Genomic DNA, 22,426 nt, shown 5'->3' with positions numbered 1-22,426 from the left:
ACCAAGCAGATTTCTATGCAGAGTAACTGGACTTCCAGAGTGTGTTCCTGCACTCCGTGTTTTCTTGATCTTGATCAGAGGGTATGCTGCTTTACCTCTCTCTCTCTTAAGTTTTACAATCCATAAACCGGAGGCAGTCAGCTCCTGTGTCATCTCTCTGCTCACTGCCAGATGTCTTGATCAGTCTTCCATAGAGATCTGGAAGCAGAGAACACAGGTTGGAGGTCTGGGATGATAATGACTCTTGCCTGATTGCTCTTTGAAAAGCTTACAATGTCCTGCGTGGAAAGGATTTGCTAAGTTTGATGCTTTCATAGTTGTATGTTTAAACCTTCTATTCCTGAGGGACATACTTCATATATCTGAGATCCTTAGAGTAGAAGTCCTCAGCATCACATCCAACTTGTAGTGTTCTTAAGAAAAGGACCGCCCCCCTTCCTGACTCTCTCTCTCTCTCTACCTATGTATCTATCATCTATCTAATTTGATACCAGCCCTGTCTTGTTGATAAGTATCCTATCTCAGCTATAGGATAAAGGATCTCAAACTCCAAAGTAATGTGTCTACGGATGCAGTATGCCTAAAAACTTGGATTTGGGTTGGAGGGAAGTATTGTTTTTGTTTTCTAGAGGATAAAGCAAAGAATCAATACTTAGTAAGTATCCAATAAGTACCAGATACATTGCTAGGTGCTTTATATACATAAACATTCCATAGATAAAGTTGCTTGCAAGTGTGAGGGGACATATTTCCATCCCCTCCCACAGCCAGCAGCACCCCAAACTCATACTTCTCAAGAGTGCCTTAACGGAGTAGTCTTCCCACCTGAAACAGAATAAGATTGGGTAGAATGGAACCCTAACCAGAACTCTTCAGCTAGAAATTAAAGGGCCTATAATTAAAGGCGGTTGGAACTGGGCCAGGGAGCCACACCACTTTGGATATTGCATTTGAAGTTCACTACCTCTTAACCACACAACCCCTACCCCTGCCCCCTGCCCTCTGTCTGAGGTTAATCTCAGGCAAAAGTGGGAAGAAGGCCAAATTTTCCTTCCCTGGAGCCCCACTGGCACTCATACCCCTTGCCACCCCCACCCCCACCCCACCCCCAGCACCAGTACCACATGCAAATACCTCCTGGTGGGTGGAGTGGAGGCTCCTTCAGGCTGCTCCTGATTCATCTAGCAAGCAAAACTGCAGCAGGCTGTTCCCTCAGGCCCTGCTCTCAGATCTAGAGTTGATAAACTAATTGGGGCTAATGTGATAATGGGCAATAATGACATTTACTGTTTTTATCAGACCCAGGGCACGCATTTGCATTTTAACAGGGCCCTTGGCAAGCTCACAAGGTTGAACAGCAGGGAAGGGTGGGAATGCTTGGGGCAGGTTAGAGAGGCAGGGGGGCTTCTAGAGCTTTCTACACTGCACTGCTCACACCTTCCAGACCTTCCTGCCCATTCCAGGACCCTCGGACCCTTGCAAGTCCACCTTTCCACCAAGTCTTTCACACTCTCGGAAGCCTGTGCATTCACATTGTATAAACTAAGAAAACAAGCAAGGAAGAAATAATGCTACCACTCTCAAGGCCACAACCACTTGCTTTGTGTTCTGTTCACAGGCAACCTTTGCTCTTATGCAGATCTTCCTTTTTTACACAAGGAACTTCTTGGTTTTGATCACAAAATCTTTGTCTGTTTGCCAAAACTCAAATTTCCCTTCCCTCTCCTCCAAGGGAGAGGCCCAGTGTCCAGGAAGACTTGAGAGAGAAAGTTAATGGTTAGGGGATGGTATTTTTCCTTGTCAGCAGCAGTCACTCATCTGTACAAGTACAGGTAGGTTTGTGACCCAGTGAAGCAGGTAAAGGTGACTCCCGAGATGCCCTTGGCCCAGGAGGATGTGGGTTTCATGGGCATTTCAAACCCATTGATCCCCTCCAACACTCCATCTTCTTCTTGCTCTTATTTCAGCATCTTGGTCTTTGCCTCTCTAACTCTTCTAGGGAGCGTCAATAAACAGCAAAAATGATCATGTAAGTGTCAAGAGGAAGCGAAGAATCTAGCTAGTCCTGCCCACTGTGTAATCTGCCTGTGCATTGTTGAGAGTTGAGTCCTGGACCTGAACATTACAGAGTGGACCCTCCCTTTTGAGTCTTCTCCTAAGGCTCTTCACTGGGGCCTGGGGAGATTGGCTTTCCAAAGTCTACTGCAACCACCAAGGATCACTTGGATCACAGAGGTGCAGTCGTGGTGCCTGGAGAGAAAACTGGCTAAGAGCCCCTTCTAGAACCTGGTACCTGCACAGTCAGGACAAAGATCTTGCTGCCAAACAGAGTAGGAAATGGGACAGATATCAGAGGGCCCCCACGCCCCTGTACCAACATCTCCAGATTGGGACTCCTGCTCGTCTGGCTTTTACATTCTCCCTTCCTGATGGGGTCTCTGGGGGAGCCTATTTTTTTTTTTTTCGTTTGCAGCAGGCTCTAAGCCGAAAAGAACAGTCACCACCAAATCAAGTCCTCATCCATTAACAGGTCGTCTCTCTGGTCTTGAGACAGGCATAACCTGGTTAGACCTGTTTTGTTTGAACACTAACGTGTGAGTTGGCCAAATGCAAATGAGCCAATGTTTGTAATCCTTTATTTTATTTTTTTAAAGGGCTGGGCAGCCAATGAGAAGAGGGGGAAGTGACTTAGGGAATTCCCGGTTGGTGGCTTATTGCTTAACATCCTACAAAATGATTTAAAATTATTGTCATCTGCATTTATCTCCACTCTGATGAGGGCTCAGACGTGATAACACCCGTGCTTCCCCATCCCCGTAGGAGCTGGCGTGATTGCTGCCTGCTGCCTGCTCCCCATTAGCCACAGCTATTGGATTTCCCATCCAGAATCTGGGGGTAAATGAGGTAAGTCCTTCTTTTTTTAGACCTTTTGAATTCTGGAATCTAAACACCTGAGTGGAAAGAAAAGCCTGCCTGGAATCAGGCAGATGGAAATAAAACGCTCTTGGAGGGCAGCTGGCAGGAAGTAATGCTTGTCTCACCTGGCTTTCCTCACTCGCTCTCAGTCGAATCTCATTTCGGAGGGCAGTTGGACTACTTTGCTTGTTTTCTGTGAGTTGCCTGTATTGTCTGGACCCCCAGTCCCTGTGAATTTCCAAGCCCCCCTAGTTTCCCGCTCTTTGTAGGGGCAAAGTGATGTCTCTGGGTTGAATTCTTCTGAAACAAGCAGGCAGAGACAGGTGACTCTGCTGTAGCTCAGGGAAGAGCTGCTTGGCTAAATCGCTGTGGGGCTCAGAACACACGGCCTCACTTTCTAGAGATGTCTTCTGCTGGTAATTTTTCTGACTCATGAGCTGCATGTAGGGAAAGGCCAGTTCATCTTTAGTATGTCCCAGTGTGGGGACATGGCTGGCCACAGGCAAGGGCATATATGTCCACACTGGAAGAAGTGACCAGGCAGCCACCTGCCTCCTAGGCAGGGGCGCTGGAGAGAGCTGAGCACCTAACAATGACTCTGTCTAGAAAAAGAAAAAAAAATCAATTTTAGCAAAGGGTTCTTACCATATCACAAGCGGACACAGTAACCCTTTGTTCCCTGATGGGATATCATAGCCAGACAGGCGGGCGTGACTCAGCAGCAACCAATGCCTTCGGAACAGGGACTCTTTTGATTTTGTTTGGACATCCCAGAGAAGTGTTGGCCCCCGGGTGAATGGAATGGGAGCAGCAGGGGCTTACTCTTCTTGCTGGTCGATAATGCCGAAGTGAGAGGGTCATGTCATGTCTTCACCACCTGGTTCACTCAGTGAGCCTTCTCCCAGTCCTGTTGTGGGAGCATATGCTTTTAAGAGGAAGTGTGAGACTGTGTGAGGCTGGCAGGACTGGCACCTCGGTTGGCTACCTGCACTGGCTCTAGGGAACAGGGAGAAAGTGAGCGAGTGGCTGAATATGGAGAACTTCCTAACAGACAGACAGACAGTCCAGTCCAGGCACTGGCTCTGTGTGCGTGCAGGTGAGGATGTGTTCAGAAAGGGTTCTTCAGAGTGTCAAAGGGCAGGAGGGTAGTGTGAAGAGGGGTGTGATAACTCCACTGAGGTGAAGGGAGGGTCATTTTCCAGTTGGAGGTGAAGAAGTAGTATTCAGGAGAACTTGCTGGTTGGGCAAGGCTATCAGTAAAGGTTTGACAGAAATTTTAAGAACGAGTATAATAGCTCTGTTCGCAGTTTACAGAAGGCTCCATGTATCCTATTTTTTGTGGCCTAAAATCCTGGGACTGAAAATGAACTCATCTATTCCATCTCGTAGTATGGAGTCATGCAAGACCATGTAGCTTCCACTCCAATGGCCAATAGTGTTGAAAAATCATGAGAAGAATTTCTTGGAAGTCAGTAATCATATTTGAAAAAAAAATCATAAACATCATGGAGAAAATCCTTCTCCAAAATATGTTACAGAGACATTTTAAACAAAGTGACTTTGAGTGAACAGCTCTGCTGTGTGTTCTTTGGGGTTACCACTCCAGATGGTAGCCTTAGCCCAGACCTTTTGGAGGTGGTAGTGGGGAGGGAGATGAGTTTGATCTAGGCTCTACTTCTAAAAAGCTCTCACATTTGATTCTGTTTATTCTTTTGTATTAAAAAGTATCTGTTAAATTCAAATAAAATGTGGGGGGCATTTTTTCCCATTTTTTCTTATATTATTATATCGTGATCGCCCAGTAGAAGTCCCTTGGGCCTTTCTAGACCCAAGAAGAGCCCGATATTTGCACTCGCGGTTCTGTGTTTATGGGTATCTTAAAGTGCTCCCATGAACTCCCAACTTTACACTGATCCTCTTTCAATATGTTTTTGACTTCCTGACTATCTGAGACAAAAGGGAAACTGAGAGGTCAAAATGTTTACACAGTTGCACTCAACTAGATAATCAGGGACCGGAGGGAATTCCTGTCAGGTCTCAGGTCAGAGCATGCGTGCCTGTTGACCTTCGTTCACGTCTAAGGCAGTGGGATTGAGCTTTCTGGGTTCTTGCAATGCTTTATTTCTTCCTTGTCTCTCCCGTCCTTCCCAGTCTCCCTGCACTGGGGAGTTGGAGCACTTGTGTTCTGAAAGCCCAGTGTAAGGACCCCATGCCTTGTGATAGCAGCAAGCACAGACATAGAGGCTAATGTAAGTCAGCAGAAAGTTGTTCAGTGTTTTCCCCTCCTTCCAAATGGAGTCATCTGCATGTCCTTGCAAACAGATACAGTTTTCAAAGACCCCTGAGAGCTGGGGTGGGGTGGACACCAAGAGAGAACTTGAGAGTACCCTTTGAGAAACCACAGCACAGTTTTAAAGACCTAAACAGAAATTCTAAACCTGGTTTTCAGTAGTTTTAGTAGTTTTCACTAGTTTTAAGATCGCTCTCTGGTGGAGTCAAGGTGGTGATCTTTTCTGTTGTGGGTGGGGCCCTGGTTGGGAGGCGCTGGCTCCTTGTTTAGAGACCACACATTCTCAACCTGCCTTCGTTACTGGGTAACTGACACGCAGTGCCGGGACCCTCTGCTTGGGTGAGCCGGGTTCCTGGTGGTCTCTGAAGACAGAGACGAGTGGGCACCCACATCTTGTCCAGGTGAAGAACTGATGGGGGGAGGTGGATAATTAACTTTATCTGATGTTCCCATGCTCAGCTTTTAACAATAAGATCTTAAATACTTTAATTTCTTCTAAGGAGCAGGCGGTTATGCGCTGATTAAAAATATATTAGTGTTGTATGTTTATTGAAATTAGACAGGATCTTAAAGGGCCAGACTATTTGGCCAGGCAGGAACTAACAGTGTTGTGGAGGAAGGCGCTCCCCACAGCAGCTCACTTTAGGATGGGACACATTTTCAAACCAAATGACTATGAAATCAGAAAGCCAGAAGGTGCTGGAGTAGAAATTTCCATGGATCCTACAGCGTTATTTGATTAAAAAAAAAGTCATTGGCCTTCAGAGAGGGAAAAAAGTGTATTTCTTGAAGAGTCTTTCCTGGAGCCTGTCAGACTCCCACACTGGAGTGCTGAGGGTGCCGGGTAGGAGAGGCAGTCGGTGGGACGCGCTCAGGGTAGGCAGTCAGGAGAGCTGGCTTTCTAGTGCTCCCAAAGCTGTGTACCCCAGAGCAGCACACTCCACTTTCTGGGTTTGGCTTTTCTCCTCTGGACAAAGAAGTTGGAATCCAATCACCCGTGAGATCCAGGTGGACACTTCAATTGAACAGCTCGAATGACCAAGAGAGCTGGGGTTGGGGTGCTATGCCTGGAAGTCAGCAGGATTAGGACAAGTCTGTGGAAGCCGAGAGCGAGCCCCGGTGAGGAGTGTCCCACAAGGATGAGACAGAAAAGAAACGCAGCAAGACCCTCAGATGGATTTCCTAGGGTCTTCAGAATTTTGCTCAAGGGATATAGTTAATGGAGGAGCAGAGAGCGGGCCCCTGGAGCCTGTAGGAGGGGTGTTGGTTTACTCTATGATGACAAACCACCTGTGTCAGTTGGTCTCATGTGTCCACCGCTGGCTTGAGCGTGCAGGGATCGAAGCGGACTGCTTTGGGACCACAGCGAGCAGTCAGTGTGTGAGAGCAGGCATTGTCCTGGCGTCTTCTATAAAACACGGAGGCAGCCTGCTGCAAAGTCAACATTCAGGCAGCTGGGGCCTCTGCGGAGTTGGCATTGGTGAGCTTGCCTGACTTACTGTCCAGGAAGTAGAGGGTAGACTGGGGGACATGGATTCCCTTCTCCTAGAGGAAGACCCTGTGGACAGTCATAAGGGGAATATGTTTGGCCCAGCCTCCGGGCAGCTCCATCTGGAGCCCCCGTGTCCCCAGAGGGCCTGAGTTGACTATCTGGAGCAACTCCAACTTGCAAGAGGGTCAAGCAGGTTGTCCTATTTACCAAGGCTCCTAGGGTATTAATTGACCTTGTTTTAAAAGAGACACCCTGTAAAATACTCCTTTGAAAACCGATTTCACTGGCACCTAATCATATTCTAACTTTGGTTTGTTTTACTGGGCTGGGCCCCTTGTTCTGGCTCACTGGAGTCACATTCTCGTTCCTCTTTCTATCCGTCCTCACATCCTGGCCCTCCAAGCCCCCTCACTTCTTTTCTTAGTAGCCTCTTAATAAAGAGTACTGGCCAAATTATGTAAAATATGACCAGGATAGGTACATTAGAGACATGCTTTAATGAAAGTTTTTATAAATTACTCATTTATTTGAGAGAGAGAAGCAGAGAGAAAGAGGGAAAGAGGGAAAGAGGAGAGAGAGAGAGAGAGAGAGAGAGAGAGAGAGAGAGAGGGAGAGAGAGAGAGAATCCACTGATTTACTCCCCAGATGCCTGTAATAGCTAGGCCTGGGCCAGACCAAAGCCAGTAACTAAGAATCCTATCCAGGTCTCCCATGTGGGTGGCAAGAATCTATCACCTGCTGCCTCCCAGGGTCTCTTTAGCAGGAATCTGGAGTCAGGAGCCAGAGCCATATATTGAACCCAGGGACTCTTACCAGGAACATGGATGTCTGAACCAGTATCTTAACCATTAGGCCAAATGCCAGACCCAAAACGTACTTTCCGATAAAGCAAAGAAAGAAAGGAAGAAATAGCCCAAATGCCTGTTATAATAGTTGGGTTATTAGACCAACAAACTGCTTCCTTAACCCCATCATTTTAACACAACAGCTTATTTTCACTTTTGTATGTCTGGATGTCTACTTTTCTTCGATGTCATAACTGTGGTGAAATTAAAAATTTATATGTGCCACTTCCCCGTCACTCTATGTCATAGACACACAACAGATAATCTTGGGACCTGGACCCTTGCTGGCCCAGTTATAGATCTGAGAATTTGCAGTCACTCTGCAAAATTCCTCCAAGTGTTTTGAGCCTTTCTTGGAACAGAAAGAGGGTCTTCTACTTTTTGTATGTGACAATGGAGCTTGGAAAATATGCCTGTCTCCTGGAGTAGTCATAGTGATTGCCAACAAGACTTGTTTTGCTTTTGCAGTAGGCCTTAGATGGGCCCTATACTCAGTCTCTGCCTCAGCTATGTCCACTTGAAAAACCAGAGCACCCAGCTCACCGCTCAGCTGGCCAGAGGCTGTGTTCAAGGGACGCTGATGAAGAATAAAGTGTGACTGCTTGTTGTCTGATGGGGCAGAGACTTTGAGTTTTTGTGGCCTGGAAGCAGCTGGGATAGGCATTGGATTTAGAGTTAGAATCCTGGGTTCAAGTTTGATGCTGCTACTGGATAGGTAAGTGACTTTGGTCGCACTATATAATAAGCTGTAGCACCTGAGTTTCTTCCTCTGGAAAATGGGGTTAATAACATCTTCTGTATAGGGCTGTTGTGAGGATTAAATTAAATAAAGAATGTGAAAGCACTGGAACAGAACAAGTGTTTGTGAGGAGATGCTCAGCAATCTGAGGAACGGAAGTCAAGAATAAATATTCAATTTGGGTGTTTTTCAGTGAGTCTCTGTTGGATTGGAGTGGATGAGGATGAGACTGTGGAATATCTTTCCCTGTAATGATCAACGTGGCTTCCGTTCTGTAATTTTTTGGGGGAATAATGCTGTAGGGTTTTTACCAGGGAAGATAGACAGCCGGGAGATGGGATAAACCATGTTAATTGGGGACCTCCAAATTGAGCCTTATTTTGAGCAGGCTGCAAACCACAATCTGGGGGAGGGGGGTGTCCTGGGGAAGACCTGGGGCGGGCACACAGGCATGGAAACACCCCGGTGTCTTGATGCCTGGTGTGCAGGGGCCAGACATGATCTCCCTCCAGGAAGTTCACATGACTAACTGCAACTTTATATACCATGGCCCATCCCAAACATTCTTGAGTACCTCCAGATGTTGACCGACCATTGCCTTCATCTTGGACATTCTAGAGGCTTTGGGAGGAAAAATTCCTACCGGCTTAATTTGCTCGGACACTGAAGGGTCTGCCTCTTGTTGAATTGTTCAAATGTCCTGTGTAGAAGTGGTGTTCAGAGGCTGGGTGGAACAAGCAGTCTTTGCTGTTAGTAAAACTGGGGCCCAAAGATCACTTGGTGTCCACAGAGAGAATTCAAGGGGTCTATGAATTTGAGTGTCAAAAAAAAAATCACAATATTTTCAAATACCTTTAAGTAAAGTTAAACATTTTCTTTCACTGTGAATGCAAACAAAACTCCATATTAGTATCAGCTGCAGCTGTGACTGTCATCAAACGAGTGCATTTCATGACATATTAATTACACTTGTTGCAGATATTTAAAAATATCAGTATTTGTCATTTCAGAACTTATTTGACCTGTAGTAATGGTTCCTGTTTGGTGTGTTGATTAAAAAAAACACACACATATTATTATGATGCTATACATTTATTTTAAAATATATTGATAACTAGGACAATTCAGGAGGGGTCTGTAGGCCTTACCAGAATGCAGAATTGGTCCATGGTATGAATAAAAGGTGAAAGCCCATAATTTATAGCGTCCTCTCATGCAGGGCTAGTGAAATGACTTCTGAACAGACAAGAGTGATGGTCTTGCCTGTCTTCAGGTAGCCTGGGAATTGTGGTGGGACCTTGGTATAATGAAGATGATTGCACTAGTAATAATGGCGATGGCAGTAAGAGCCACCTTTTGGTCTGTACCTGCTGTCAGCAAGGTTCCATGTCATACTTCGTCTAATCTTTCTACAACCTAAGGAGGTAGTTCCCGGGACAAAGACAGAAAGACATTACCTTCCATGGTGATGGAACATTGGTGCAGGTGAAGACATACATTGGGACTGGCTCCCAGGGCGGGGGGGGGGGGAGGGTCAAGGTCATGAGCGTGTGACTTGTGCAGTTACACAGGGCCCCTTTCTTAGAAAGACTCCGTGTTTGGTTTAGTGCTCTACTGTTGCTGTCTTGAAATTCTTACATTTTGAACAAAGGTTCTGCATTTTCCTTGTGCACTAAGCCCTTCAGATTACATCTCTGGTCCTGCCTCTGGATGTGGTAAGGTTATTTGGCTATCTGGTGACTTCCCAAGCTGGGAGTCTGGGAGGCTGCCGTAGAGAGCATCCTGCATGCTGTTACCTTGCTCATCTAGCGGCTCTCTGGCGGAAAGCTGAGGCTGTTGAGGAGGGGCAGTAGAGTTTTTGAGTTAGTGAGTTTTACAGTTTTATTTGTGCTGCAAAGGTTTTTTCCAAAATGACTGGTGGAATGGCTGACTAATTGGCAGGAGGGGATTCCTTTTCTCAGAAAGTCTTTCTGGTAGGGAGCTGTTTGGATTTTTTGTTTTCTTGTTGTTTTCCAGAGGGCTCGCTGCATAAACCAGTGAGCTGGGGGAGACAGAGCGCAGTTTGTTCTGGAGGGAAACTGAGATCTGGGGTGCTGAGAGCCTGTTGTTCTCCTAGGAAGACACTGAAAGGAACTCGGCTGTCCTGCCTACTGTCATTTAATGATAACCTGTATAAAAGGAAAACTCCACTTCTAAAAACTGAGGGTCTCTGATTTACGCACAAGCTCAAATGTTGTTTGCTTCGTAAGCTGCAAGGGTGATAATGGCTCCCAGCTTACAAGGTCTGCCTTGGGAGGCCCTGTCTGTCTTTTACAGCTAGCTTGCAATGAACTGTTTCCAAGGTTTACAACATGGTCATAGACACAGCGATGGTAGGAGAGGCAGAAAGCTCCCCTAGGTTTCTCTGAGTGACGGTCCTGGGCTTCCCGGCAATGAGCACACACAGCCTTGCTCTCATCGGTGTGATGTTCATGACACATACAGGTCTGTCATCGGGACGGGTGTGTGATGGTTCAGACATCAGGTGCTCTTTTAAGAAGCTATAATTTCCCCGTGTTTTCCAGCAGTTTTTCTCTCGTGGTGATTACTGCTCTTTTATCATGCTTATTAATAAGTCTGAGGTGGCTTCAGGCAGACAAGCCCAACCCCTGAGTCAAGATGGGGCATTAAAGAGGAAGCCAGACTGAAGTTTGTTTTGTTTGGTCTTGTTTTTTAGATTTACTTATTGATCTAAAAGGCAGAGTGACGGAGAGAGAGGAAGAGAGAGAGAGAGAAAGAGAGAGAGATATATTCCATTTGTTGATTCACTCCCCAAATGGCCACAACAGCTGGGGCTGGGCTGGGTTGAAACCAGGAGCCCAGAACTCCATCCAGATCTCCTACAGGTGTGGCAGGGACCCAAGCACTTGGGCCATCTTCTGTCTTCCCAGGTGCATCAACAGGGAGCTGGATGGGAAGTCGAGCAGCCGGGACTAGAACTGGATATAGGATGCTGGAGACTCAAACGGCGGCTTAACCTGCTGCAGCACAATGCCTGCCCCCCAGACAGAAGTTCTGGCAGACAGGTCTGAGTGGCCGTGAACTGATCTTTCTGTAGGAATCTGGAATGATGTGCACTGAAGGAGAATTTTCATATTAGGGTTCAAGGATGGTCAATATGCCTCCTTCTCATATTTAGGTGAAAAGTGAGGGCAGCTGTATTCAAAGAATCTCGACTTTCAAGGGAGAAGTCCAAGGTCCTAACAAGCATCCTCCTCCTCTTTAGGAACACAAGGTTCCATTTCCAAAGCTGCCAAGAGTCACGTTGCTCTTCTCAGCCCTTCCCGAATGCACTTACAGTCTGGCCAGTCCATTTACTAGACCTGTGTCTTTGGGCAAATTGCTTAACCTCTCTGTACCTCCTCACCTGTAAAATGGGGATAATATTAGTACCCATGTTTGGGGTTGTTGTGAGGATTAAATAAGATAATTTATGTAAAGCCTAGCTAGACTCCTTAGCATGTCATCAACGCTCAGTGAACATGAACTATCATCACTGTCATAGTTTTGTTGTTGTTTTGTAATTATACAGCCTGTGACATTCTGAACTGGTGGCTGTCCATCTTTCCTTGGCTTGAGCATCTTGGTCTTTTCCTGGGAAGAAACCTGACTCCCAAAATGGTCAACTCCATTGTCCTCATCCATCTTGACCCCTCCCTGGCTCCCATCCCCACCCCTCACCTCCCTCCACCCTTCCCACATTCCTGCACAGTTGGTCTTATTTATTTTTCAGTCAACTGAGGGTGTTGTTAAATCTTTTATTTTTCTGCTGCCTGATTTGGTTTGGAGGCACTCCACTCCCTGCCCTGCTCATGACAAGAATGCTTGGGAGTGCTCAGCCAGCCATATCCCTCCCCTGTCGGAACACCCTGTTCTCAGTGCTCCTGGCGGAGTGACATTTCTGCGGCCTTTCCCCACTGCTATGACTCCCCCATTAAGCCAGTGGTCTGGTGGCAACCAAGGCCCTGGGACTGAGACAATGCCTGGGGGAGCTTTGTGTCTGGGGGAGGGGGACCTTCCATATCGCCCAGGTCTGTGCCTTCTTCTCCAAAGCTTAAACAGAGGCGTTAAGAGGCTTGCTGTGTATGTTGAGGGCTGGGTGATGATGCCATCACTTAATTGGTGTTGTCCGTGATCTCCATTTGAGTGATTTGCTTAGTTCTTGGTGGCCCTTTTTTTGGCTCATCATGTGCTATTGACAAACTCATGAGAGATGAGAGTGCAGTGATGCTTGGATTAAGCAGGAATGACACCTCAAACGTCTCAGGCTCTTTCCACCCGGGACCTGGGACCTCACCCGCCTTGGCCAAGCACCAGTGAATCTGTGCAGCCCCCCTTTGAGGTAGGTATGCTAGCCTCATTTCTGCGCCGGGACAGCTGTGGTCTAGGGCCTGGGGGGATTCCAATTGTGCTCTTGGCCCAGAGCCCGCTGTAGGATGTCCGTGGGAGAGGCTGGTTTAAGGTTCAGCTCTGCTGAGTCTCCGCTTCAGGAGGCAACCCACAGACCACACCTATTCTCTAGACCATGTTGACTTTCAGAAGTCAATCATTTGGAAGAGTGTGGTTTGGGTTTCGATGGTATCCCAGCAGCCCCTTCTCTGCCCTTGTTAATCTAATTCATGATCGGGAACCTGGCTGGCTGGAAGCTGGCCATATCTCTCTGCAGGCCTTGGCTACCCCTCAGTGCCCTCACCGGAGCAGCCAATGGAAAAGTACAGTGTCTTCTGGCTTCTCTGGCCTGCCAGCTCCCGCGGGCCTGTTTGATACCTCCTTCTGTTCTGAGGGAGTGGGAGGGTAGCATCCAGACTGAAAGCACAGGTTTTTCTTTGGTTTTATAGGAAAAACAAATTGGCATGAATGCTCGGTCGAACCAGCTCAGGCTGTTTGGGCAGATGCCTTTCTTTGCTTTTTTCTGTTTATTTTCCAACAAATCAATGCTTAACTGCGTTGTTATCGGAGCAGAGCAACAGGTGCAAAAAAATAACTCTGCTGCCAACTCAAATGAAAAGGTAGGGCTTATACCCTCTGGGAGGCATTGAGAAGATAACAGAAGCCCCTGCCAGGGGACCGAATTATCAACTCTGTTTATGGTGGGTTTTATGTTAACAACCTGCTCCTAACCCTCTGCTGCATAAACACACCATTGTCTTGGGGAGAGACATTCGGCCATCCAGACAACCCACTGCTTTATTCTGCCCTGAGTGGAGATTGGTTTTGGCTGAGGCTGCTCTGTGAAACTCAGAAACATTATCCTGTCTGCCAACTGCATGTCTTCCTGAGGGTTTTCTGTGAAGGCACCGACCTGGTGTTGTTGGAGGAAGGAGGATCGGTTCCTGGCTCTCTGGGCTCCTGCTCCATTCCATTCCCCATGGGAGGTGGGGAATGCACTCAGGCCACTTTGGAAAGAGCTACTATTGTTTTGGAAGTGGTGTCCTTGCTAATAGTCCATCAGGGCAGGGCGGTGTCCTTGTTTTGTTCACTATTATGGCCTTGGCACCTAGCTCAGGGGTGAGCCTTTGGTAGACATTTGATAAATATATATTAATTGAATTTATATAAATAAATACTTTCAGCAGCTAGGAGCAGTTTCTCAGTGATAGTTTCTCTCTGCCGAAGGCTGAGACACCAACATTCTTGGGAAACATGAGGCTCAAATCCAGGGTGGTGATGTAGTCTTTTGAAGGACTCAGGTGCGAGAATTTCTTGGTGGCAGTCACCATCAGAGAGATCCTCGGCAGATGCCATACTCTGAGGCCAGACTTGTTTGTCCAGCCTGCAGAGATACACACTTAGAAGCACCATCCATCGTGGACTTTAGCAGTTCAGGGGTTCTGAACACAGATGGATTGGAGCTTGAATTCTCCTGCCTGCATCTTGTGTCTTTGACTTCACAGGGGTTTTCTTGTGTTTATGGATGGAGAGCTCCTGGAGGTACTTATCCTACAGTAGGAAATCAAGGAGAGTCTCTAGACCAGAAATTCTTAGTGGGGACAGTGCGCAAGGAGATTCTCAGAAATGCAGATTCTGATCCGGAGGTCTGGGGTAGGACCCTCGAAACTTCAAGTTCAATGTCTCTTTAGATGATGATACAGGTGGTTTATAGGGCACACTTTGAGAGAAACCTGCGTGGCTTCTTCAGCCAAGTGGGAAAATTAGCATCATAGGAGTAACCCTGAGGGCTTCCAGGCCTTTACAAAGACCTGGAAAGACTTGTGGTTGTCACACAAAGTGGGGTCTGTGTTTCTGCTATATTTTCTTCCCTCTACTTCATAGTCACTTGGTTTAAGACTAGAGAAAGGAGCCGAGTTGGGGAGACAGACTTTGAAGTTCAAGGGTGGTGGTGAATTTTTGGGCCCAGAGTAGCCTTGCCAGGAAACAGCATGGTTGCTATGCCAGCTGCCAATGGAATGGAACCATGGGAGAATGAGACCACACTCAAGCCAGGTAAGACATCAGCACTGGAACCTTTCAGGCCTTCTCTCATAGGTCAGAGTAAATTTATGTCTCTCAACCCTGACTCTCTTACAAACTTTTCTTTAAGTTTCAATCCCGTGTGAATGCAAGAGAGACTTTCTGAAGAGATTTCTATTCACAGAGCTGTGGGGGTCGATGGACAGTCTTCATAGGCACTGGGGCCCACAGAACACTTGTGCAAATGAAAATAGATGTGCAGTTTTGAAAGAGAGCCTTAGCTTCTACTGAGGTCTCAAAAGGCTCAGTGACCTTTGAAAAGGCAAAGCTTGCCCTGCTCTTAGTCTGTCATATCTGAGCGACATTGATAAAGGCACCAGGAGTTATTTCAAGCAATCTTGTCATTTGATCAACTTTGGTGCCCGCTGCTGTTGGTAGGTGCCGTCCTGTTTGGGTCTGGAGCCGAGGCTGATTAAGATCGGCTTAATATGTGTATTTCCAAATGGCTTGCAGTTGATAAGGTGCACTTGTAAGGGACCCAGGTTTGTCCTCCCAATAATGTGTGGTTGGTGACGAAAATGCTTGAAATCCCAGGAATAATACATCTGATGTTGCTCTGGGAATGTGAAGTGTCTGTTTCCAGATACACTATGAAGGTATGAAATTCCCTGTGATGTAAGGGCATCAGTACATTCCCCAAGCTTGACTCACATCTTGATTCATTTGTAAAGATGTGAAATATTGTCTGTAGGGTTCTGTTCAGTTACATTTCACATGTACATGAATTTTCTTTTCTCCTACTTGGGAGCAGTCCTTGGACACACCAGTCATATTGAAACAGGAAGTCAGTATGCTGTTGCAACATCCTTAGGGCAAATGCTGTGAGCGCACCCAATGGTAACTTTGATGAAGGGCTGGGAATGGTCTGGATATCGCTGTCACCATAAAAGTAATGCTTTAAAAGGCCCGAGAGCTCTGCTGGCTTGAGGAGCAACAATGTCCACAAGGCAGCCAGCTCCGTGGCACTCGGGTGGTGATGTGGTTGACTGGAGAAGGGAACTGGGAGGAAGGTTGTCCGTGGTCTTGCTTCTCCATCCCCTGGGGCTGGGAATGTAGGCACAAGCCCAGCAGAAGATCTGTGCTGTGGCCTGCTGGTTCCCAGTGTACCTTCCCTTCTGCAGGGGCAACAAACCCTGCTTTCTGGCCTGAGGTCTAATTCAGGTAAAGCATAAATAATCATGGGCCAATTTATTTCCCAAATATAAAATTTGAAAATAACTTTATTGAGTCCTAGGGGGAGTGTTTGTTTACATTCAGTCTGTTTGTATGTATGCGTATAGACAAGAGTGTGTACCTGTGTAGGTAGACGTGTACCTGTCTGTGTCTTTGTATATAGGCTTGAGAAAAGGGTTGAGGCAGGAGACAGCACAGGGAAAACAAATGCTGTGGCCAGGTCTGGTGCAGGAGTGGGAGTGAGGATGGATGAATCAAGGGCATTGCTTCTCTGGCCATGCACCCCCCTTCCCAGCAGCTGCATCCCCAGGGTTTATTTCTAGACAGTCCAAGTTTCAATTCTCTTCTAGCTCTGCTTCTTACTAAGTTCTGTGAGCTTGAACCAGTCACGTGACCACTCAGCCTCAGACGGGCCACCCACTGAATGACATAATGCTTGCAGGGTTGTCAGCCTTGGGTGAGATGAAGCATGAGACACTATTAGCACAGAGCTGGCACATTTTAAGTGCTCAATATGTCCCAGTTCCTATAGTCCCATCGTTATTGTTTTTACAGTAGACCTCTCTCCAGCTGAAAGGGCCCATGCGGGGCTGTGCTGTTCTCTCTCAGGAGGTTCCCTTGCATACTCAAGAAAAGAGGCCAGGGGAGCAGTTGGCCCGTGTGGAGTCCTGAGACCGGGCCAAGCCTCTTGGGTTTTGAGATGCCTGCCTTCAGCTCCCTGCCAAAGTCTCACAGCTTCTGCTTCTTGCTTTTCTGGCCCTGTTTTCCCACATCCCACACTCTATTCTTTGCAATCTCTGAGTCTCCCCTGTGCTCAGGGACCTTGTAGGATGGTGGAGCCCTTCAGCCACATTGTGCTAGGAGCTTGCATTTCAGACCCGCGACTGTCCCTGGTCTTTGTTTCGCACCTGCTCACCAGCTGTGGTGTGTGGGCATGCTGTGCCCGTGGTCACCCGGAGCTTGGGGCTGCGTGCTCTCCCACTGCACCTGGCAGCTGCAGGCACAGTGAGTCTGGGGAGAGGAAGGGGAGCAGGAGGGTGCTTTTCAGTCCCTTGGGCAAGAACTGTGCCCTCAAGGAAAAAAACCACATGGCCTCTGTGAGCAGGGGTTGAGCCTCACCGCTCATCACTCAGCAGTAATGGTGCATCCCACCGCAGCCCCCAGAATGGTGCCTGGGGCAGTGGGGGAGCCAGGCGTGGCCTTGCCTGTGCCAGGCAGGTGGACTTGGAGAATACTGTGCAGGTGATAGAGGTCTGAGGCTTTGCTTGAAATAGACTTGGGCCTCAAGTTCCTTCTTGGAAGTTCACTCAAACAATAACAATGACTACTATTATAAAGACAAGCTAATATTTATCAAATACTTCCTATGTCACAGTTTCTCAAGCATTTTGCAGATATCATTTCATTTAGTCTCTCAACAACCCTTCTAGCATCCCCATTTTCTGAATGAGGAAACTGAGGCCCAGGGTAGTTGTCTATCTTGTCTAAGCTTGCCCCGTTTAGTGAGTTAGCAATGTCAAGATTTTTTTTTTTATTTTTGACAGGCAGAGTGGACAGTGAGAGAGAGAGACAGAGAGAAAGGTCTTCCTTTGCCGTTGGTTCACCCTCCAATGGCCGCTGCGGCTGGCGCACTGCGGCCGGCGCATCGCACTGACCCGAAGCCAGGAGCCAGGTGCTTCTCCTGGTCTCCCATGGGGTGCAGGGCCCAAGCACTTGGGCCATCTTCCACTGCACTCCCGGGCCATAGCAGAAAGAGGGGCAACCGGGACAGAATCCGGCGCCCCAACCGGGACTAGAACCCAGTGTGCCGGCGCCGCAAGGTGGAGGATTAGCCTATTGAGCTGCAGCGCTGGCCAGCAATGTCAAGATTTAAATCATGGCCATCTTACTCCAGAGCCCAAGACTCCCACCCATCAGGCCCTCCTGCTTCTGAGGAGTTTTCTCCTACCCCAAGCACATCCTCAAAGTGAACCCATCCAGCTTAAAGACAGATTCATGCACAGATCCTATGATAAGAAGTGACCTTGACACTTTCCACATGTGAGCTAACGTGCTGAAGACTTCACACATGTTGTCCTTTAATCCTCATTCCAACTCCATTTTTTCTACGTTTTCTCATAGGGGAAACTGAGGCTGTAGGGGGACTATAGAAATTCGCCAAGGTCAATGCCACCAGCCAAGAGGTGGCACCATAATTTCAACCTTTGCCATCTGAGCTCTTATACCCAAGAGGTGCCCTCCAGGCACGCGGTGAGGCAAGCCTGAGTTTGAAGCTGCTTGCACGCTTGAATGTATCTTCCCAGCTCAGATTTGGTTGGATTCCATCTCTGTGGCTAGGCCTGACCCTCTCCTGTGCACAATTTGCCACTCACCAACAGCCAACATGTGAGAGTCACATAAGCCGTAGGGTCAGGCCAGCTGCTCGGGTTTCCCTCCATTTTCTTCCTGCAGTGGTGCAGCCTGGTATGTGTGTGTGTGGTGGTGGTGGTGGTGGTGGTGGCCAGGGAGTCCTCTCGGGAGAGAAGCCAACCTTTGATGAACACCTGGAGGAAAGGTGGGTGCAGAGGGCCATGGCTGTCTCTCTGTGGGGCGGCACAGCAGCAACTTGGGGCACCACAGGAATGGATGCTTATGTAAAACTTTCCATTGAACAAGTGAGGCACAGAATGAAGCTTGTGTCTCCCACTGCTGCTCAGGTGTGGCTGCTGGGCGCAGCAGCATAGCACAGTCTCGCTGCAAAACCAGCTTTGAATAGGCCATGTCCTAGCAGCCCAGCTAAGCCTCTGGCTTATCATTCAGAGGGGAGTTGCTTCCTATAGCCCAATAGGTGCTGGCTGCATGCCTGGCAGAAGGTGCTTGTCTGTGCTTTGCCTGCTCCTTCTCCTCGAATAAAGTGCCGTCTCCCACACTGTCAGTCTTATCAGCTCCTGCACCAGCAGCTGAAGTTCTGGCCCGTGTGTTAGCCTGGGCAATCAGTGAAGCACAGTGTCATACACTGCTCTGCCCAGGAAGGATAAGCCACAGTCAGTGTCTTTCTTTGGGTTTAAAATAAAACCTACTCTTTGTGAGTGTGTGTGTGTGTGTGTGTAGTTTTTTAAAACATATTTATTTGAAAGAGTTACAGAGACAAAGGGAGAATTAGAAAGAGATAGATAGATAGGGATCTTCCAAGTGCTGGTTCACTCTCCAAATAGCTGCAATGGCCAGGGCTGGGCCAGGCTGAGGCCGGGAGCCTGGAACTCCATCCAGGTCTCCTGTAGGTGCAGGGGCCCAAGCACTTGGACCATCTTCCGCTGCTTTCCCAGGTGCATTAACAGGGAGCTGGATTGGAAGCAGAGCAGCCAGGACTCAAATACTGAGCTCACATGGGATGTCAATGTTCCAGGCAGAGGTTTAGGCTGCTGTGCTGCAATGCTGGCCCCACGTGTGTAGTTTTTGATAGTCCACATAATGATTTAGCTTATGTTCCCTGAATACATACCACCTGGGAAGGGACAAAGAGGGGATCCCCTGCCCCATCTATCTTCCGAAGCCTGCTCTGATTAGGTCACTACTTCCCGTGTGGCAGGCACTGTGCTGTAGGTGCACCGTCCCTTAGCACTTTTAGTCCTCTAGCCCCTGAGGTGGGGACTAAGGTGTATGTTTCCCAGGACAGGAGAAAGCTTGGAACGTCTACGGAAGGCCAAGGTCGCCCCACCAGTAGGAGTGAAGTGGGTGTTCTCTGCCTTCATGGGCTTTGCTTTTAACCATGGTTCACAACTGGGCTGATCAGATTGTGCTCTGGGGGACTTTAGGGCCAGGGGCCTGGCATCGAGTGGGCAGAAACCAGGGATGCAGCTCAGCATGCTACAGTGCACAGGATATTCCCACAATGAATTAGCCCACCCCGAATTTCAGCCATGCACTGAGAAGCTTAGATGGGCTGAGGAGCCCCCCAGTCCCCTTCCCCCATCACCCCACCTCCATTTCCCTCTATAGCTCAGGTCCTTGTGCCAGCTCGTCTTTGAGTCACAGGGTAGAATCTCTAGGCTGTGAATGGAAGAAGCAAGGTCTTAGAGGAACTCCTTGAGAATTAATGTTTAAAGAAAGGAAATGGATTTTATTGGGGGCATGAGTGCCAGGCACTGGCTGAGACACCTTTAAATCCATTTTATTATTTATCCTTCAAAACAGCCCTTAGGCTTAAAGAAAAATCAGTATTGCTCCCCACCCCCGACCCCCCTCCTTTTTAAAGCAGTGAAGAAATGGAGACTTGGAAAGATTAACGTATCAAGGTCACATGAGTGAGAGGCAGAGCCGGGATTCGAATCCAGGCTTCTTTGATTCCAAAGTCTCTCCTTCACATACTTGGCACTTTTTTAAAAAAATAGAAATAATGAAATCTATGCAGAAGGTAAAGTAGGGAGCTGAAAAAAGAGCATTAACAATCCCCTCCTTTTAAATTAAAGGGACCACTTTTTATACCCCATAAAGTCGTCCCTGTGCACCATAGAAGGTCTACGTGGGACTGTGGGTGGGTTGGTTATAATAAAGCTTTTTTACAGTTCTCAAGGCACATTTATTATCCATGATCTCATTTGATCTTCTCAACAGTCCTGCCAGGCTGTTAGGGGCAAACATCCTCGTTTACAACTGAAAAACTGGGCCTCAGAGGGCTAGGACTTGGCCCGAGACCTTCAGCCAAACCAGCCTCAGCCTCGTGGGCCCACCCTGGGGGCACTGTCTCTGCTGTTCCCTGCTGGGCTGGGGACCCTGACCTTCTTTGCTCACAAGCCTGGGTGAGCTCAAGTGAACTGTGACTCACTAAGGGTTAAGCCACATAAAATCTTTTATGAGTGGTAACCATTTAGTGCACCCTGTAAAAAGGGCCCCTCACCACGCTGGCTCCTTTCCCTTGGAAAAGGGGTACCAGCCGGGATCAATGCTGGCACACAGGCCCACCTCTGGAGGGGGTGGCTGGGTGGGTGGGGCAGCGGTGGTCCTGTATTCCTCGAGGCTTTTCTGGGTGAAGGGCAGTTCTGGAAGCTTCCGGAAGGTCATGGAGAAATGATGCCTGCCTTCAGGAAAAGGGCTTCTGAGCATTTGGCCACAAGTAGAGAACTGGCCCTGAGACATTCATTGAGCTCACTTTTTATTACCTGCTAAACTCTCTATGTACAATGGCTTCGTTGGTTCTCACTCTGCGAACTCCTTGAGTTTGGCGTTGTTCCCATTTTACAGGTGGGGAAAGGGAGGGTCATAAAGTCTTGGGCTAGCCTGATTTGGAACTTTCTCAAGGTTATCCAGAGTCAAGCAGAAGAAAAATCTGAGTTCTCATCTCCCCAGCCGCAACGACTGGGCACTCTGTCCCATCACCCTGCTTTCTGTTGACTGGGAAGCAGTGGATGCAAACCCTGGGGTGGTAACTCTGAGTTGACCCAGTAGGTCTTGTTCCCACTGGCATGGCCACTTTGAAACAGCTCTGAAAGCACATGTTGGTGTAAGAATTTCAGGGAAATCTTTCCCAGCCTGGCTGCTCCAAGCCTGGACGGCCAACCCCTTGGTGCAAATGGGCTGGGCTCAGAGCTTCAGTACATTCAGGGTTAAACAGTAACCTTTCCACTGCTTGTGGTTGAGCAAATGCTGGCAAGGAATAAGCCCAGCCTTGAGCAAACAAGAGACTGGGCCATGTCCACCCCTCCCCCAGCTACCTTCCTTGCAGACCTGGACATTGTCTTTTGCCTTGAAGTCCCCAAACTGATTTCTTAGCTTTAGGGCAAATGCTCTAGAAAGCTGGGTAGGAAAATATTGGGTTATTCTTGAGAGAAAAAGTGTGTGTGTGTGTGTGTGTGTGTGTGTGAGAGAGAGAGAGAGAGATGCTTGTCTTGAGTCGGCTTTCCTTCTCCAAGGGTGAGGGTCATGATCTGAACATGAACTTGGAAATCAGTGGTGTCACCTTCTTCAGGTTACCTGATGGGGGAATTGAGGCCCAGTGGTGTTTCTGATTCTGCTTATCCAGACAGGAAATGGCTCTCCTCCTCCTAATGCCTGCCCTGTTTAATTGTGCTGCACGCTCTGGACCTATAGAAACTCATTTAATCTCCAACCAATGTCCAGCCTCGGTATGATGATCTGGATTCTGCACAAGAGTCAACCAGGGTTCAAAGAGGGGAAGGAACTTGTTGAGTGAGGACTGATCTTAGCACGTTAGGTAGGAATCCACTCCAGCTCTTCTGGCTTCAGAGTTCTTACCTGGGGAGCCAGGACACATAGCCCAGCTTCCCGATCTCCCCACCAGGGCTCCTGTACGGTTATGATGGCCACCATTCCTACCTTCTCTTTCCTTCTCCACCTGCTACTTAGGCCGCATTCAGAACTGATTGTTTACAAGGCAGCAATGTTACAGTGCTCACAGTCATCACAAATGTTCAAGTCCAGCCTCGTTTAATTCTTAATCACTGCTCTAGCCCTGGTACCTAGCA

At 48.0% G+C, this 22,426-nt stretch overlaps 1 protein-coding gene across 9 annotated transcripts in view; it reads left to right on the top strand.

Moving 5' to 3' along the window:
* Window positions 1–2,742: 2,742 nt before the first annotated feature.
* EHF (ETS homologous factor) overlaps window positions 2,743–22,426 on the top strand; it is a 42,836-nt gene continuing 23,152 nt past the window's right edge. The window contains exons 1-2 of one of the 9 annotated variants that reach the window (XM_051852261.3): window positions 2,745–2,904; window positions 11,213–11,347. The gene's annotated coding sequence lies outside the window, so the exon portion shown is untranslated. Of the gene's footprint in view, window positions 2,905–2,971; window positions 3,112–5,472; window positions 5,608–11,212; window positions 11,348–22,426 lie in introns of those variants that run through there. The other 8 variants (XM_089309776.1, XM_017345915.4, XM_008269643.5 and 5 more) reach the window with 8 other exon arrangements.

The sequence above is a fragment of the Oryctolagus cuniculus genome, chromosome 1 (assembly GCF_051225735.1).
Source record: "Oryctolagus cuniculus isolate XC-2025 breed Fujian yellow rabbit chromosome 1, ASM5122573v1, whole genome shotgun sequence".
NCBI lineage: Eukaryota > Metazoa > Chordata > Mammalia > Lagomorpha > Leporidae > Oryctolagus > Oryctolagus cuniculus.
This window is presented reverse-complemented; position numbering and strand designations above follow the sequence as displayed.